Source organism: Catharus ustulatus, chromosome 3 (assembly GCF_009819885.2).
Source record: "Catharus ustulatus isolate bCatUst1 chromosome 3, bCatUst1.pri.v2, whole genome shotgun sequence".
In the NCBI taxonomy this organism is placed as follows: domain Eukaryota; kingdom Metazoa; phylum Chordata; class Aves; order Passeriformes; family Turdidae; genus Catharus; species Catharus ustulatus.
In genome coordinates this window covers 78754664-78773933 of record NC_046223.1, presented here as the reverse complement: position 1 = coordinate 78773933, position 19270 = coordinate 78754664, and positions in this window count along the sequence as shown.

The following is a 19270-nucleotide window of genomic DNA, read 5'->3' as shown; positions in this document are numbered from 1 at the left end:
TAACATACTCTTAAAAGTAGTAGAGGGCAGGGGGTAGGAGAGGAATTTTAATATTTTGTCAAGTAGAAGTTAATGGTATTATCTTCATATTTTTCCCTGGAAACCTTATTTTGCTGTGTCCTGCTGTTCCCATTTTAGCTCAGTTCATTGCATAGGTACCATTGAAACTCTTCAAATTGATCCATAACATGGGTGACCCTACACCTTTCTTTGTTCATGTAGTGGGAATAACACACACCAGAAGAATTATGGTTCAGCCTGGTATTGAATTCATGAGAAAACTTTGCGAAGAAATCTCTTGCTCAGCTTCAATTAGGATTAACCAGTCAGAGGTCATAGTCTTTTCTGGTTAATATCACTTCTACCACCTGAAATATAAATGGATTATAAGATTAAGCTTCGTTTCTGAATATGTCAAAAACCTATTATACTTGTAGATGATATTATAGTTTAAAAAATTATGAGAGAAAGACTTCAGATACTGTTGTGGTTTTATTTTTTTTTTTTAATAGAACTTAGCTCCACTTTTTTTTTAACAGTAGTTTAAGAAGATTTTATCTTGTCATATCCCTTATTCACATCATATGTGCATGATACCTCATACATCCAGATTGGGATTCATCAAAGAATCTCATTATCACTTCCAAGTTCTGTTGATTTCTCAAAAACAAACAAAACAAAACAAAAACCTAACATTTTTCCTTTAGTAGTATGTGAAATTGCTAACAGTAATCTTTAAGGTCTGATAAATCTTCAGAAGCCATTATGATGATAGTAAAGAAAAATAGGTGTCAGCTACACAAGCAGTTTAACATTGATGGCAATTGCAAGACACTGTTCGCTTGTACAAAAACACACAAGTTACATTTGAAAAATTATGTGATGGAAATAAAAAGAAGATAAGTAAATTTTAAGCTTAAAGCCATATGCAAGAAAAATACTTAACCATCTAAGCAAAGAAACAGGAAGGTAAGGTGAACAAGAGTAAAGATGGTTTTGTGTGTGCACATGAGAGAGAATGTCTATATAGACACATACAGTTATGTGTTTATAAATATACATTCCATATCAGTGAAAAAATATGTGATTGTCATATTTTGTGCTGTCATTATTCCAGAATTGTTGCATATATTTTTCTTGCTAGTCTAGAAAATGTCTCAGGGCTTTGAGTTCAAAGACTCTTACAGGTAGTGTAGGGCTTATTCATTAGATATAGGTGGCATAATTAAACAAGAAATTAATTTAATGTCATGATTAAAAGCACCTTTGGAAATAAGATTTGCTTCTCAGCACAATGAGTACTCAAAGAGAGTGCAGCGATTTTGATGGAGACCTTGTCCTTGTGAGCATCATTTAATGTATTGCAAACAAGTCCTCTTTTCCAGCTTTCAGGATGGAATATGCACAGCATTAGTCAGCTTCTGTATTGAACTATCTACTTTTCTGCACTTTTAATCAAATTCCCTTCTCAACATGTCTTTTGAAGTGGAGATGTTTCACTTTCAGTAGCCCTGACGTTAGAAGAGTTGGTATTTGCTTAATATGAAGGTCAATTGAAACTAATGCATTATCTACTCTCCTGCAGCATTTGTAATATTTGTCCCATGTTGAATAATTTAAATTATTTCTTAACATGGCCAAATACTTTATTATTAACACATATTCACATATTTCATGTTTTTTTATCTTATATTTAGAGAAACCTCACTCCCCTACTCCACAAATATTTTTTTGAATAATGTGTTTAAGCTTTCTCTGCATAAGATTAAATCCAAAATTACTTGATACAGGTCAACATTTATACCGGTTTAGGACCACACCCAATACAGATCTAAGTCCAAAATGAAAGGAGAGGTGGATGGAAATTATATGACCCTGGATTTATTACCTGCTGTGGTAGCGCCTGCTGTGTTGGATATTGTTAATGGAATGGCAGAAATGCCCCTTAATCTCCCTGGTAAATCTCCAATTTATCTCAGTTGTTGGGGTTGTCATTAATTTTAACATTTACTTGGGGATGTCTCAAGGTTTGAATGAACCTTCATGTAGAAAAAAGTCAAGTGAATTTATGGAAAAAAATGGAACATATATATATATATTTCTTTTCTTCAGAGACGTCAATATCAGTCTGTAATAGCAGGAATTGCTAAAAAATTGTACTTTTCCCCAGAAAATCATAGTGAATTTTAAGTGCAAAATTCTTATGGTAATTAAAATATCATAGTGAATTTCATTGAAAGTTTAAGAAGGGCCTTTGTGTTTATTTTTGATACCTGATACAATACTCCTGCCTACTGAAGTTCATTTCATTTCTTATCTTTATGATTTACAATCGTATCACTTGTTTTCCACTAAGGCTTTTCTAGCAGCTGATAATTTTGTATCCTAAGTTCATGATGAAGTAGAACTTATTTTGATCTTCATAAATATAAATTTAAGCTAAAGTATATTTTTCCTTGCTAACACTGGTTTCCTTCAATATACTCCAATAAGTTTAATTTTAAAATATAATTTTTAAATAAATTAACTGTAGAAAAATGGTATTTGTAAGTCTTAGACATGTGAAACTGAAAGCTCAGAGAACTGCATAGCCTTTCTGAAATAGATAGGTCTAGGCCCCACCAACTTTTTAATGTCAAAGAAAATCCAGGGAAAATGCTTTTTTTCCAAGGTTGAAAAATATTCTAATATTACATATATTTTTGCTCATCTGCTTATTATTGTTATTATTACTCTTACATGCTTATTTATGCTACCAAATACTTTCATTTATTGTTTTAAAAGGTATTTTTAGTTTTACTATATTCCAACTTTTTTTTTTTTAATTAGTTCATGCACACAGGACATTAATTTGAAACTTGGTCTTAACAGATCCATTATTAAGAAGGTACTAATAAAATTATTCAAACTATACAATATTTACAATCTGGTGAGCTTAGCAATGGAGAGATTTTCACCATACTCAAAAAACTTCAAAATATACTCTCTCAGTGTACAAAACTAACTTTGTATAGAAAGCATAGAATACTTTCAATCATGTGTTTCAGCATACTGAATGTAAGTAAAGTGAAATACTTTTCATAATTCTGAAATTGCTTTGGTGGATGAACATAAAGTAATTGAAAACTTTTGCTACACAGCTTTTAAAGCCAAATAAAATTTTTCAATAGTGTACTTTACTGCATTATGCAATATATGAGGCAAGCAATTAACTTCAAGCAAATACTAATTTTCATTTCCCATTAACTCTGTAGTCATAGGGATGTTCTCCAAAATTAATCTCAGGGGTACTGGTTGCAAATGATGATGTGTTGTCAAAGTTCAAACCAGTTGATTGTAGTATAATTTTTCTTTCTTCAAATACTCCTAATTCAGTTTCATTGATGTCCTGAAGATAATCAGACAACTGTGGTGTTACTCTCTTTCCAAGAGTGCATCATAGAACAGTGATCACAAACTTCATTGTATTTCTGTAGATATGATGCAAAATATGGTTTTCAGCAAATTAACTGCTGTTTTTTTCACTCTAGAAAATGTTGATGTATTGTTTTCAATACATAAAGCTTTTGCTTTCTTTCATTCTGTGGATTAATCTTGGAAAATGACAGCATCTGACATTTTAATCCTGAAGTAAACATAATGAAATATTATTGACAGATTCTGTTGCTTCTGCTCTGTTTCCTTATTTCTAATTATTACTAACAAAAAAAGCTAAAATATTCTGTTCCTAGAAGGTATGGTAGGGTTATTGTTATGTGGAACTGATTAACTTATTTCCTTGCCTCAATACCTACATTACCTGGAATGCCGTGTTCACTAAACTTTACAATAAAACAACTTTAAAATATGAGCAGCATAAACAGAAATAATTTTCTGTTTCTTATAGCTCCTAATACACTTTTTTTTAAATTTTACTTTTTCTTTAATAGGGGTTTCGTATGTCTGTTCTTTCATTTCAAATATGTAATTTTGGCACACTAAAAATAATAGTGGTAGGGGGTTTTTTTTGCTTGTTATTTGAATGGTATATAATTTTGTTACAGACTACATTAAACACAAGCCATGGAAGGCCAGATGCAGAAAAAACCTGTCACAGAAGTACAGTCTTCTTCAAGTTCAGAGCAGGTATTTCTTCAAGCAGTGGTTGCTTCCAAGACCAACAGCAGAAAACGGGAGGATTTAGCCTGTGTCCCAGCCACCTCAAACTGATGAAGTAATGGCTATGTGCACTGAGAAGGACAGACAGACCCTTTCAGCATAAATTTATGTTATAACTTGATTTTAAACCTTTGAGTTCAACCCAAAACCCTTTAAACCTTATAACCCCTCTAGGTCTTCTGAGGCAGTGCTTATGGTAGCAGTTGCGTCTTGTCAAAATCTGAATTTTAACAGCATCTACAGTTTTTACTGTTGCTATTGTTATCCTTGAAACTCTGAGCACTATTGGTTTTAAATATTTTTATTTTCAAGAGGCTTTCCTGTATAGATATTGTTAAGGGAGCAGATACACTCCCTTGGCAAAAAAACCCAAAACAACCTTTGCTTTTTTTTTCTGATGTACTTTACAGTGGGATGAGAAAACCTGACAACAATGCAGGGTCAGATCCAGCTGCTGTCTGTGTAGAAAAGAGCAGTAGAATATCTCAATGATATCAGAGGGCCAAGAACCTTTCTCAATGACATGAGATACTGGTTAGGATATAGTTCCCTTCCTTGTGCAGTGTCCATTGCTCTTTCCCCATGCAAACAAAAGAAACACATTTTGTACTGGTGAGTACTCATTCAAATATAAGGCAAATAAAGACTTCGCTGCATAAGGAAATGCCACTGTGGTGATTGTTCAGCCTAGGATTTGTAAGTCATGCAGGACATTTGCATCACCTCTGTGTGTGCGGATGATTCAATATAACACTAGAAGCACTGGCAAGCTTCCACGTGTAAAACCACGATTTTTTGCATCAATATGAAGACAAGAAAGACCAAAATACTGGTGATCTGTGTCACAGGAACTAAATAGTAGAATATTAGAATATTTATGACTCTGCTTTTTCAATAGTCATTATCCTGTTCTGTCCTACTTTTCTATATTTTAAAAATATATTCATTATTAATTATAAGGGGTTTTTTCCTCATTTTGAAAGAATCCTAGCCCAAGATCTAGGCTCTACAATACAAGAATTAAGTTATGATGCCCATAAAAGGTTATTTTTACCCAGGCAGGAATTGCATCCTATACAAGTAAATGTAAAAAAATACTGAGAACAGAAAACCATCTTCCACTCTGAATTACCAACAGCAATATTTAGAATTACTGTAATCTTCTGCAAATATAAGCATTTCTATCACAATATATCTTAAGCAATCTTCAAGGGTTTTTTTAATGTATGCTTTCTCTTTTCCTAAAATTAGATTTTGAGAATCTTACATAAAGCAAGGAAGTTATATCAGTAACTCAGTACAATTATTTTTTGTCACTTTGTCATATTTTTTGTAATTCTATTGTTTTGAGTTACATATCTAAGATGTCTTCCATCCTCTAATAATGTATTAATAATCTATTTATTATTCATTGCATTTTTATGCCAATGAAGAATTTTATTAAAGCCAAGAGTGTGTCCTTGTGGACAAGGAGGCCAAAAGTATCCTGTGGTGCATTAGGAGAAGCACTGCCAGCAGTTTGAGGGAGGTGATCCTGCCCCTTCACTCACCCTGGTGAGGGCACATCTGGGGTGCTGTGCCCAATTCTGGCTCCTCAGTACAAGAGACACCTGGAGCTCCTGGAGCTGGTCCAGTGGAGCGTCCAGATTGAAGGAGGGATGCCAAGCAACAGGACAAGAGGCACTGAGCAGAAACTGCTGCACAGAAATATCTACGAGAATATGAGACAGACCTTGACTGTGTGGGTGACTGAGCACGGGAACAGATTGCCCAGAGAGATTACTGAGTCTCTCTCTCATTGGAGATATTCAAGAACCACAATCCTGTGCTCTAAAACAGCTCTCCTTCAGCAGGAAGGTTGGATCAGGTGTCCCACTTTGCTCCCTTCCAACCAGATCCATTCTGTGATTCAATGATCCTTTAAATAACAGTTGCCTCTATCCTGAGCAGGTCTTTCTAAAATCAGTGAAAAAAATCTCAGGACTTTAGGGCCCTGATTTTTATCACAAAGTACACAGCATTCATAGCTTTTTTGGGAAGTTTCCAAGAAACTGATGTATTCAGAGCTTTTCAAAATCACCATATTGTTGATTTAATCTTGAATTCTTTTGGTCAAATTGACAATGATGGAGTAGAAGCTTTGTTGTTGATAACATGTTGAGATATGTGTTTTAAATTTAATTAGGGCAGCTTGCTGAAAACTATAGATAGTGGGTTATATGCATTTCATGGGAAAAAAAAAAACAGAAGTAAGAAATAAGGAATAAAACTGTGAAATGTTCTTATTCCTTTGTCATGAACAATCATCGCAAATAATCCGAAAGTTAAATTAAAAAGAGATAAAGATAAAACCTCACTACCCAAAAAACCCCCAACCTGCCCCCAGCAAAAAAAACCCCAACCAAACAACCAAAAAAAAAAAAAAAAAAAAAAAAAACAAAAACAAAAAAACCTAAGAAAGAGAATGAAATGTCTGTAAAATAAATAATCACATGCATTTGGACCTTAGTGTTTACTTAAGAAATACTGAGAAACCCTCCAAGAGCATATCAGATAGTGTAATGAAGTTGATAATGAGGACAAAATAAATTATATATTTCAAAAGTACCGAACTATGTTTCTTCTATAGAAAATAATTTAAAACTGCAGGTAATAATTTTTAAAAGCCTGAAAGCCAACATTTACAATACTGACCAATATTGTATTATTAAGGACTTGTGTTTTGAAGCTTTGCAATCAGCAATAATTTAGAGTTTCAGTATATAAAATAATGAAAATGTTATCTAAATTACTTTTCCATGTGTAATTTAAATATACATTCAGAAAGGCACTTAATCCCCTTCAAAATTAATGACAGGAGTATAACTGGGATGGTGTTTGGTACCAAGCAGCAACCTGTGTTAAGATTCCACAGCAGCAATTGGGAGGGAAAAAATCAATTATCTTAGGAAAGAAGTCCCATAAATCATCACGTTGAGTGAGGTACAGCTTAGATGGACTAGAATGGGTGTGAAGGCCTGTCTGAAATTCTGTGGACAGAAAGATTTGTGTTTCTTGAAAGATTTGTCAGTGCTTGCTGAACACTCCACCGCTTATTGACAGCCCTGTGTCCTTCCTCTAAACGTGTTCTTTAACCTATTTGTTAGGGTAGGAAGTGTAGGTTTTAAGTAATTAGTGCAAGCAGAAATTTCAGTGCAAATTTTCTCTCCATGAGCATTCTAAGTCTAGGAGTATTGCACCAGGAAATAAAAATTTTGCTGTCATTGCTTTTTGAATGACTACTGCCCTAAGAGCTATGTTTTGAAAATTCAAGGAATAAGTTCCAGGATGGTGAATTTAGAAATTAGGTGGGGAATGTGCACTCCAGAGTGTCAGTCGAGGCTGGGCATAAAATAGGATCCAAACTGTCTTGGAGAGTAACTATGAAGAAAGCTAACTCTTCCCCAGACAAAAGCAGCAAAATTATCCACTCAAAAACGTATCTAAGCATACAGAGAAAATTGTGATATTCATACTGAAACCACTATACCAGTAGAATCCGATTTTTTTTTTTTTTACTGTGCCAGCAAGATCATTAACAGACAGCCATCAATATCACTGGTAACATTTTTAGAATTCCCTTATGTTGTCTCATCAAAGCATTTTAAAGGTAAATCACATGTAGTATGGATGCAGAAAAATTATTAACTGCCACAATTTTCCATGGCTTGATTTCTTCTGAGTCTTGCGTTTGCTGTACCATGCTCTGCATACTCCTTTTTCCATATGCACAATGATTCACAGAATCACAGAATATACTGAGTTTAAAAGGACCCACAAGGATCATCAAGTCCAGTCTCTGGCTCTGCACAGATCCATCCCCAAGAATCACACTATGTGTCTCAGAGCATTGTCTAAACACTTCTTGAACTCTGTCAGGCTGGTGCTGTGACCACTTCCCTGCTGATCCTGTTCCAGTGCCCAAACACCCTCTGGGTGTACAACCTTTATCTAATGCCCAGCCTAAACCTCCCCTGACACAGCTTCAGGCTATTCCTTTGGGTCCTGTCACTGGTGACCACAAAAAGATCACTGTCTGCCCCTCCTCTTCCCCTCATGAGGAAGTTGTAACCTGCAGTGAGGTCTCCCCTCAGCCTCCTCTTCTCCAGGCTGAACTGACCAAGTGCCCTCGACCACTCCTTAAAAAGTTTCCCCTCAAGGCCCTTCACCATTTTTGTTGCCCTCCTTTGGGAGGCTTAATGTCTTTTTTCCATTGTGGCACCCAGAGCTGCCCCCAACACTGGAGGTGAGGCTGCCCCAGCTCAGAGCAGAGCAGGACAATCCCTCCCTTGCCTGGCTGTGATGCTGTGCCTGATGCCCCAGGACGGGGTTGGCCTTCCTGGCTGCCAGGGCACACTAATTCATCTGAGACTGCTCCTGATTTCTTTATATACACATTCTTCTTTTCCTTTCTCTTTTTGTTGTCTTTTTATGACTTTGTGTCTCTTTTTTCTTTTCTGTATTTATCACTCCTTCTCCTTCATCCAGACAATTCTTGTGATATTTGTACCACAGTTGACACTAAATGATATACAACAGTCAAACTTCGCTTGAAATTCAACACTGAATCCTTCTGAGATGTGCTCTGCTCATACTGGCTCAATGTTATTGATCAATGACAGCAAAGAACTGTAGAACAAAAGGAGATGAAGGGATGACAAAAATCACATAGAACCCCAGCAGAATGCTTCCTACAGGCACATGAGACATTCAATGCCAGTGAGCCCAGGTCACACTGAAATACAGTGTGTATTTCTCCAACTGACTTTCATATGTATAGGCACAAAATTACTGGTCTTGTTGAGCAGAAGTCTTAGTGAACAAGTAAAGAGTTACATGGTGACTAGGCTATAGCATTACAGTAATCCATAAGCAAAAAAAAATGTTTTGCAGTATTTGTCAGAATATTCTACTATATTTCATTTCAAAAATTATATTGATTCTTAGGTATAACCATATATGATTAGAGTTTAAATATTTCTGTGTCTTCCTTCATAAATTACCCCTTCTTCTAACTTTATAGGTATTTTTTAAAACAGTTTCAAATGAACCATATGCATTGAGTTCCTACTAAAATGTGTGTAATATTTTCACATGAAAAATTAGATCCCCATACTGAGATTATTCCGCCTCAGCTCATGGCATGTATTGAATTTATAACTGCTTTTTGTTTTTTTTTTTTTCCTGTCAAGCTTTTTCCCAATAATGAGTATTAAAATGATTATATGAAAATAAATTACATTACACAGTATTGTAATGTTTTCAAAGATGACATTACATTAGCCTAACACAGGTCAATTTTCTTTGGCCCTCTAATAGCACGGATAATACCTTGCTTTGTGGGTGTTTTTGTTCTTGTTATTTCTGATTTTCTCTCTTTTCCTGGAAGAAATGTGCAACATTTCCCGGCACACATAAATAAGGTCTGTTTTTAGATTGTACTGCGGGCACCATGTCTAGGTTTACTTCAGCCGCTAAATCTAATAAACATCTACTGGGATAGTAATTTTTAAGTTCAAGTTCAATATCAAACATGTCAGCAGTGCACTTAGCAAGAAGCAGGGCAGCAGTTTGAAGAAAATGCAGATCCAGTCACCAGTAATTTTTATCAAATTATAAACCCTTGTTAGAGTGCTGGGATTTCATCAGCTAACATTACTAAAATAAAAGCAATCCTTCTGCAGGAGGTGATTGCTTTTCTTAGGCATAGGTAGATTAAACATCAATTCATTTACATATTTTTGACACACGCTCTGCCACTCAAATCTTCATTACCCATATTTGTAAAATCAATGCTACATTTTGCATGGTATTATCAGGAAGTTTCATGATGATCAGAAATGGACTGGCATTCATATTTATTTTTTTATATCTACTGATGATATTTTTTTATTAAAGTATTTTTTTCCTCCTTTTAAAATAATTGCTGATGACTTCAAAAAATTATTCATCATATTTAGAAGTATGTAATACTGTGGTAAATTATGCATATGTAGTTTAGAGGGATTAGTTCTACAGTAGGATCCTGAGGATCTGTGTATATTTGGCAGGTAGATTAAAGATAGTGAACACATTATTCAAACAACACAAATTATTTCTGGGCTATGATTAGAGAAAGATGTAGAGGATGCCCTATTTTATTAAGTCAAATACAAAATTTAAGGCATTAAAATTTTGGTGTGATGATGAATCCTGGAGTTGCCTTGTTCCACTTCACATGTATCAAGTTCTAAATTAGGTAAATGGTTTGACGTCTGAATTCAAAATCACTCCTAATGTAGTTTTCCACCCAGCTTGGACTAGACTCACAGTGTTTTCAGAAGTCACATTATGACCTGGTTGGAGTCTTCTGGCAGGAGAACCTTTCAAATAAGGAGGGACTTAGAGAACTAGAACAGCTTATCCTGGAAAAGAGAAGGTTTAGGGTGATTTTATAAATACACTTGATAGGAAGGATTGAAGGATCCAGACTCTTCCCAGCAATGCCCATTGACAGAAAAAGGGGAAAAGATTAAAATCCAGAAAATTCTATCCAAACACAAGAAATAACTTTTTACTTTGAGGGTAGTAAAACACTCTATTGGGTTTCCCAGAGAGGTTGTAGAGTCTCAATCCTAGGAGATTTCCAAAACTCAATGGAACATTTTCCAAGACTTTTAATTAAGAAGGATAATGGGGCTAGGCTCTTTGATTTCAAGATGCTCTTTTCCAGATGAACCATGCTGTGATTCCACAACACAACCACACCCACCTAAGGAGACAGTGTTTCCAACAGTCTGTATTCAGCTAAATTGTGAAAGAACTCTGTGCAAAATGCTCACATCTGACTTATCTGGAGTTCTGGACATGCAAGACCCAGTTCTTGCTCCTGAGGTATTTATTAAAGCTGTGTTTGCAACATACTCCAAATTGGATCTTCCAATTTATTTATTTATTTATCCTTCCTCCTGAAGCTCTTCTGTGTGTTTCAGAGGCTACAATCTGCATATCTAAAGCAATGGAAAAATAAAGGTAATCAGTTACCTATTCATTTTAGATGTCAATTCAAAAGTTTCAGAAGATAATCTTAACTTCTGTATATCTTCTCAGAATCTCCTCTTAAATTGCCTAATTTTCCACTATTGATGATATCAATATATAATAATGCACCAGACATCTGCAATATTGCTTAAAAATTGTAAGTTTGCTCTCTCCAGTGTCTGTATCACCACTTTTATATTTTCACAATCAACTTGAAAAAGATTCAAGATATGGCGCAGTACTGAGGCTTTGAATTGCCTGTGAAAGACATTTGCTTTCACTAGTCCACTACATTAATGCAATATGACTTAGCTATTGGGAATCAATTACTTAATTAAGAAAGATTTGAGACATCTTGTTCTGTAATCATGACAGCTCTGCTTAGTCTTGTTTCTTCCAGTCTTGACAGGGCTAGAGACTGTGACATAGGTTATCATTTTCATAGGTGACATGAATAATATCTTTGCCTAGCTCTTTTTATTTGTTGTCATTTGCTTCAAATACCTGAGTAAACTAGCAATCTTCTCCCATAAATAGAATTTGGGCATGCTTATGCTCTCCAGTAAATCGACTGGAAAAAGAAATGGCAGAAACTTAGAATAATTGAAGTAGGAAAGGACCTCAGGTAATAATCTAGTTCCAAGATCCCATGCTGAAGCAGGATAAAGCTAGTGCTGGTTGCTCAAGATTTTGTCCAGTTCATTTTGACTAACTTCAAGGACTCCACATCTTCTTCAGACAAACTGTTCCAGTGCCTGATTGTGCTAAAAATCAGGCTGATTTACTTATCAAATGGATCTCAAATAATAGTCTGGTTGTTTTATAACTGTTTTTGTTTCGGGGTTTTCTGTTGTTTTTTTGTTTTGTTATTTTTTGAGGGTTTTTTTGTTTTTTTGGTTTGGTTTTGGGTTTTTTCTGTTGTTTCGGTTTTCGTTTTGTTTTGTTTTTTTTTAATATCTTTTTATTTCCAATTCTATTACCACTTAGAGAAATATGCAGCTATGTCTTCCCTACAACTTTGAAATAAAATTTCATCATCATCATCATCCATTGATGTTATTCTTCAACCTGTCCTAAACTAAATGGAGGACCAAAAAAATTTTTATGCTCAGAGACCTGGAGCCAAATCCATTCATTAATGAATGATATTTTCTGTTACAAATCAAATTTAATAAAGTTATTATGAAGTTATGAGGTATCTTTTGTGCTGCCTTTAAAACTTGCAGATAACTATCAGATGTGTCCTCCTTCTTGATGCAAATCTCTGTAACTTCTGATGAGTTCATAGCATTTTTCAATATCTTTTTCTCTCTTCTCAGGAGTTCCCAAGGTTGAGATTTGGGTAAACTGCACTGATTACAGCTTCAGTAATCTGTCTTAGTCCATCCCTGTCAGCTTGATAAGTCAAAGTCATTTCACTCCTTTGCCCCTACTTTGGCTGGTTACGAGTCTGTTATTTTAAAGTCTTTAGGAGAAAAAAAAAGGGAAAAAAGAAGAAAAAGAAAAATAAAAGGTAACATTTTTCAGCCTGTGAAAGACAGATTTTTCACAGGGATTTGGTTTTTAGCTTTCTTCATGCTTTCTTGAAACTAATTTTTCTATGACTGATGTTTCTGAATTGCCTCTCTAATAGTTCATACAGCATGTTTCTCTTCTGCTGCTCTGCCAAGGAGCAGAGTTTAGACTTTTTCAAAACTTCAAGGATAAGAATAATCTCCCATACCTGTAGAAGACTATATCAAGAGTAAGTAAACTGTACTCTAGGTGTACTCCATTCATTACAAACCGGGTATTAGCAATATTAAACCCATCGTACTTATGACATAACATCAGCATAAGGGTGAACAAGATTATTCCTTAGATTTCAACAGATTTCTGTTTCAGGAAGATACAATGAGCTCATGTAGATTTTACATAAAAGTCTCACCAATATTTTTTTTAAGAATTTTAAATTGATACAATAAGTTTTAACACTTGAGACAATAACATTTTTGTGGTGTCCTGAAATTTATGCTACAGAACTAGAAATAAAATTGTGCCAATTTGCCAAAATAGAAATGTGAAATTCAAACAAGAGAAGAATACCATTTTTTATTACAAGCTATCTATTTAACAATGCAAATTTTTCTTCCTACCATATACTACTAAATATATAATATAAAATCGGGAAAATAATTTATTGCATATTTTATTTTATCAAACTTAGCAAGTAAGAAACTGTGCAGAAGTGCCATTCACTATGGAAAATAAGTATAAAAATTTAAATTTCTGGGGTTTAGATCAGATGGATTATTAGTCAAAAGGTGAAGACCACCTAGAAGAGAAATAGTAAAATATCTTTATATAGTTCCATGAACTAATTTGGGAATTAATAGATCATAGTCTGCCAGGATTTATTTCTGGAAGGGGAGGCAGCGGGCAGACTTTGGTGGTTTTGTCAAAATAAAATATTTTCTTATCTTTCCTAGTCCATAGATTTTCTTCACACAACCCCGGTGAGACCCAGATGTAAATATGAACATAGATAGAAACCGTCTGCTGCAAGAAAATAGCTCATTGCTTTCAATAGATTTAAAAGGACTTTTGTGTTTATAGTTAAATGTATGCCTCTGTACTGAGCTGGACTAGGTAAGAAAATAAATCCTTATAAAATACATGATAAAACATAAAAGAGCTTTCTCAATATTACTTATTGAAAAATATATTAATAATAACTTTTTCAGCACTGCATTCTGGATCCCTGTTGTTTAAATTCTGTTTCTTTTCATAAAATGAGCTTATATACAAAGGCATCCATCAGTAATGCTGGACACTTTGAGAGATTCTGCAATGGAAGTCAGAAAGGGGGTAACAAACATCAAACAATATAGCACAACTGATATGGAAGAGACCAACAAGTATTTATAAATGTAAATGACTTTAAACAGTCATGTTCTTACTAAGTAAAATAACCAACAGACTCACTGTGCAGTCAGTATATTTTGGAACATATTTTATATATTAAAAATATTTTATATTTTAAGTCAGCAGACTTATGCTGTTTCAAACCAAAACAGCAACCCATTTTGAAGCTGAGGGACTTAATTTGAAAGTACTTGCATAACACAATTCTTCTGTATGTTGACCACATTTTTTACTACACTTATTTAAAAGATATAATTGGCCAATGCTGCAAAGAAGGTTGTCCTATGTAATTTGAAACTTCAAAGATAACATCATGCTCCAATAATGTCTATATTTATAAAGAATTAATTTTAATTGCTTCTAGATATTTCGGGAAAACTTCTAAGCCTAATATCATTGTATTTATAGAAATAAGCAAGCAAATTCAGAGGTATTGAACTCAACATTGTGATATTGCAGGTTGGGCTTAATCTATAACCTTAAGCTTCAAGCTAAAGTTTCTCTATTGGTTTTGTAGCCAATGAAAAGGGAGTAGCTGACCTCCAGAGAGTGATTAATCTGTAACAAACTACAAATTGCCCTTAGATACTGCCCTTTTTATGCCATAGAATGTGAAGCAGCTATATTGTCCGTTATTGAACTCTTTCCCTCTATAAGAAAAAACAATAAAACAACTTTCAGGTAATAGAACCATGGATGACTTAATTGATCAAAGAAAAGCATCAGAGATTGTTGGAGGAAAATTTCAAAAAGTTTTCTCTATTGAAGAAAACTCATTTGAGTGCAAAATCCTTCTTACAGAATATTTCCTGCTGTTATACACTGTTATACACTAAAACCCAGTTATTATACTGCCTGCTTAGGAATCCATACATTCTTTTATTTGAAAGAAAATTCTTTAGGAAATAAAATGCAGTTGAAGAAATGTATAAATTAATTTCATTTTTTTTTCATTTTTTAAGAGAACTTTAATAATTTCAGATCTTGCACGTCTAAACTAGGCATCTGTACATCATATGGGAGGGGAGAAAAGGAAAAACAGGCAGAAGATACCTCTAGAAAGGAAAATTTAAAAAAAAAAGAAAGAAACATTGTCATCTGAAAATTTCCAGTCTCTCAAATTTGAATAAAAGCCTGTTTCATACAGAACTAAACCATGGGCTGAGTTTTGATGTCTGTGAGGCTAGAAGGTTTACTGAGTTTTGTGTGATATAAGACTACAAGGACAAGTTCTGAAAAGAAACCTGAAAAATACCAGACTTCTCATTTTGATTAAAAATCTGTGATTTCAAACAGTCTAGTGCATGTTTGCTTCCTGCAACATATATGGGATAAGTAGGATAGAAAACAAACCTAAACTTCAGAGTTCTCAATCAAGGATCCAGAAATTCAATTTATATCGAGGAATTAGCACTTCTCACCCCTCCTTCCTTTAATGTAAGAAAAATGGATGTAAACATTGAATTAAGGAAAAGGCGTTCTTAATAACTTTCAATATATTGAAGCTTGTGAATTAAATATAATAATTGATTAAAAATATAAAATAGGTCAGGGAAAATAATTAACCAGAGAAGACAAATTGATGCCTAATATTTTTCCTTCATGAGATGAGGTTTTCTTTAAATAAAAAATACTTACTTGAGTAGGATTTTCAAACAACAATAAGTAATTTTGGGTTTTTGTTTGTTTGTTTGATTTAAATACCATACAGGTGAGAATATTATCATGCATGGAATGATACCTCAAATTATGTTGTGGGGGTTTTTTAAATTATATTGCAATTCAACATATCAGAATCCCAAAATAGGAGTTGTTGCTGTCTTGGTGATATACTAAGTCTTTAAATTAAATAATTTCAATCTTTGGTGTGCAAAGAAGTAGAAATAAAAATCTTTATTTCCATCTCAAATTACTCAGTGGGTATGTTTTGCTAGTCATCAATCTTATCCTGCAAATCCTGTGAGAGCATTGTTTTCCATGAAGCCATTGAAATTTATAAAGTTGTAGTGTTAATAATGGGAAGAATCAGAGCCAGGCCCCTCAGTTCTGCACTGTTGTTGGTGTGCAGCTGAACCTCTCACTTAATCTCTTATGAAAACCTAGATGGGACTTGGACTGCACATCGGCCACCACATGCATGTATAGATGGTGGTCTTGGCATGCAAAAGGAAAATATCCATAGCCAAAGTAGATTATAGAAGAGGATAAAGAAATTGTAAACTCTTTTTGCAACTCTATATCCCAATGATCATGAAGCTCGAGGCGTTATGCTATAAGTTGGCACAAGTCAACAGAAAATAGTTTATATATCTTGATAAGGCTGGAAAAAGGATACAACTCAAAACACAGCTCTAGGAATTAGTGAAACTTACTGCCCTCAAAATCATTATCTTTTTCCTGAAATCTTTTATGAAAGACTACTTCTGAAATTCATATTATCATTAATATATTTTTAATATTAAGAATGCATGTCCCCTGTAACTGAATCTCATCTAGAATATTTGCATAAAGTGAGCTTAATCACTCATCAGGTGCCTAAAACAAGACTCATATTATATACCAAGCATATATTAAACTTTTGGTAGCCTTACTGTTATAAAAATATTAAAATTTTGATCATGAATGTATAAATATTTTCTTAATAACTTTCCTGGTATAGTCCTGAACAATTATTCTGTAACCTCAGCAAGCTAAACAGCTCATGCATGAAAGCAGAAATTATAAAAAACAGAAGTCTTACTTCAGTTAAGACATTTTGCATAACCTTTATTAAGATGAGACCCTAATATTGTAGATTTAGGGGCTTGGTCATTACAGGTTTTTTAAAGTTCTATACCTTTGCTTGAATCAAAATCTATTAACAACTGTACAAGCAGTTTGAATGGTTACTTTATCAACCATAAACAGCTTTACCCTCTTTTTTAAACCTGTTTCACATCTGTTGATGAAGAACAGTATTCAACACAGGAAGTATGGGTTTCAGTCAGAGAGTGAAATACCTAGACTTGCATGTCTACAGATGTTCATGCAGGATTTAGTTGCTTAAACAGAGGCATCTAATGATATTTGGAATATCCTCATGTTCAAACTTTCTAGTTTCTTGTTCTAGGATGTATGGATCTCTTGCAGCTACTGTGGTATAACTGCCAGCCCTGTTTATTTGCTAAAAAAAAAAAAAAATATTATATTTACAAGGTCATTAACATTGTACTAGATGACTAGATACACAAGTTTTAGCAACTGAACATAATTCTAGCTGTCAGTGCTTGAAGAAAACCTGGCTCTTAGCATCAGCAGAGTAATTCAACTCAGCTGAATGTAAACATTAAGATGTGATTCAGTTACTTATCCATAAACCTTTACTGTCTTTTGAGATAAACCTTCAGAAGATAGATGCCGTTCAAAAGGGAGAGCTAGAGGCCAACCACAGTGTCCTAAGACATCTAAAACTACCCAACTAGTTTTAGGTAATTGGATTTCCTATTATAGGATTATCTATGAAGACTTTCAAAATCCTGGAACAATAACTCCCAAAATATCAACCAATATTGCATTGATGTCACAAGAAAGACCTCCCATTAAAGTCTTCCTGAATTTTGCTTCACTCTGCTACCAAGAAGAAAATGAATTATGTTTTCCCTACTTAAACCTTTATACTTTTATAATTTTTGATCAAAATATATCATTGCTAATGAACAGAATTTTAATTTAAAGTCCAAGACAAAAAAGAAAGATTAAATAATATGGTCCTGCTGCTACTCTCAGAAACACAGAATAATGAGCTGTGCTGCAAAACACATTGCTTAATATTGTTCTGGAACATTTCTGGATTCTTGGAAGAGGCGTAAAATTAAAGCAACATTCCTGTTGCAAAGATTTTTAGCCTGGATTCATGTTTTATTTTGAACATTTAAACATTACACAAGTTTGATGTTTGCTTTTCAATTGGTTCTAGTAATCACTTGACAAAGCAACTAAATATTTAAGTTAGCTTACTGGAATGAGTCAGTTGTAATTGTAATGGGATTGTGCAAATTGACAGCCTTTCCTGCAAGCAATATGCCTCTGGAATGTGGTCCATCTCTGACATAGGAACATCTCTGAGCATAGGAAGGAAATATAATGATGAGATGAAGTGTGACTATACTGAAGAGGAGCATGCAAAACATACTGGTACATACAGCTGCATTCTTCAGCCATGGAAATCAAGGAAGCCAATCTAAGTTAGTGGATACCTACCAATCTACATTAGCTAAAACCCTGGTCCTGCATTTTCTTCTCAACAATCCTGAACATCAACATTAGTTGTAGTTTCTTACGAAATTCTATATTATAATAAAGTACTTAGGTATGTTTAGCCAATCAATTTGCTGAGTAAATGGAATAGTCCTAATGCAGTAATTGTGCAATTAGAGTTATATGGTCTGTGTAGAGCTAGCCATTCTTAGATTAGCAGATTGATAAGGATACAAAGAGAAGGCCAAAGCATTTTTTTTTAAACTGAAACTTTATTTCATTATCATGTAATTGGGTTAGGTTTTATTTTATTATTCCATGTTTCAGTGGGCATGATAAATTTGAGGGGCCCTGACGATGATGCTCATACTAGGATTTGCCTTGTCCAAGGTTTATCTAGGGTAATGTTACTGTCCCAAGATTTGGTTTTGGAGCACTGCATTTGGAACAGCCCAAATATCACATTTTCTGTGGAATAAAATATATTTTGCCTTTCTGGTATAACTTTAGAACTTAAGCTTTTGTGCACAATTTCTGGTGCATTGTAATTTCTAACTTCAGAAGAAAATGCAAACAAATGCAAAAGACTACTGTTAAAGATCTTGCTTTCCTTTCTGTTGCTTTGCTGGTCTTAACAGGACCTTATGCTAAATATGGACAACTATGGGAAACAAATATTTAGAAAAGATAAAAATTATTCAACAATTATTTTTTATTTCTATCAATAGTTCTTTCTTGTGTAGGAAACAAATATTTAAAAAAGATAAAATTATTCAACAATTATTTTTTATTTCTATCAATAGTTCTTTCTTGTGTAGGAGGATTATACTACAAAATATAAATCATCTGTTCTACGCTAATGAAGAATGGGATTCTTGTTATATTTATCACTGCTGTCCTTTTAGTTGTGTGT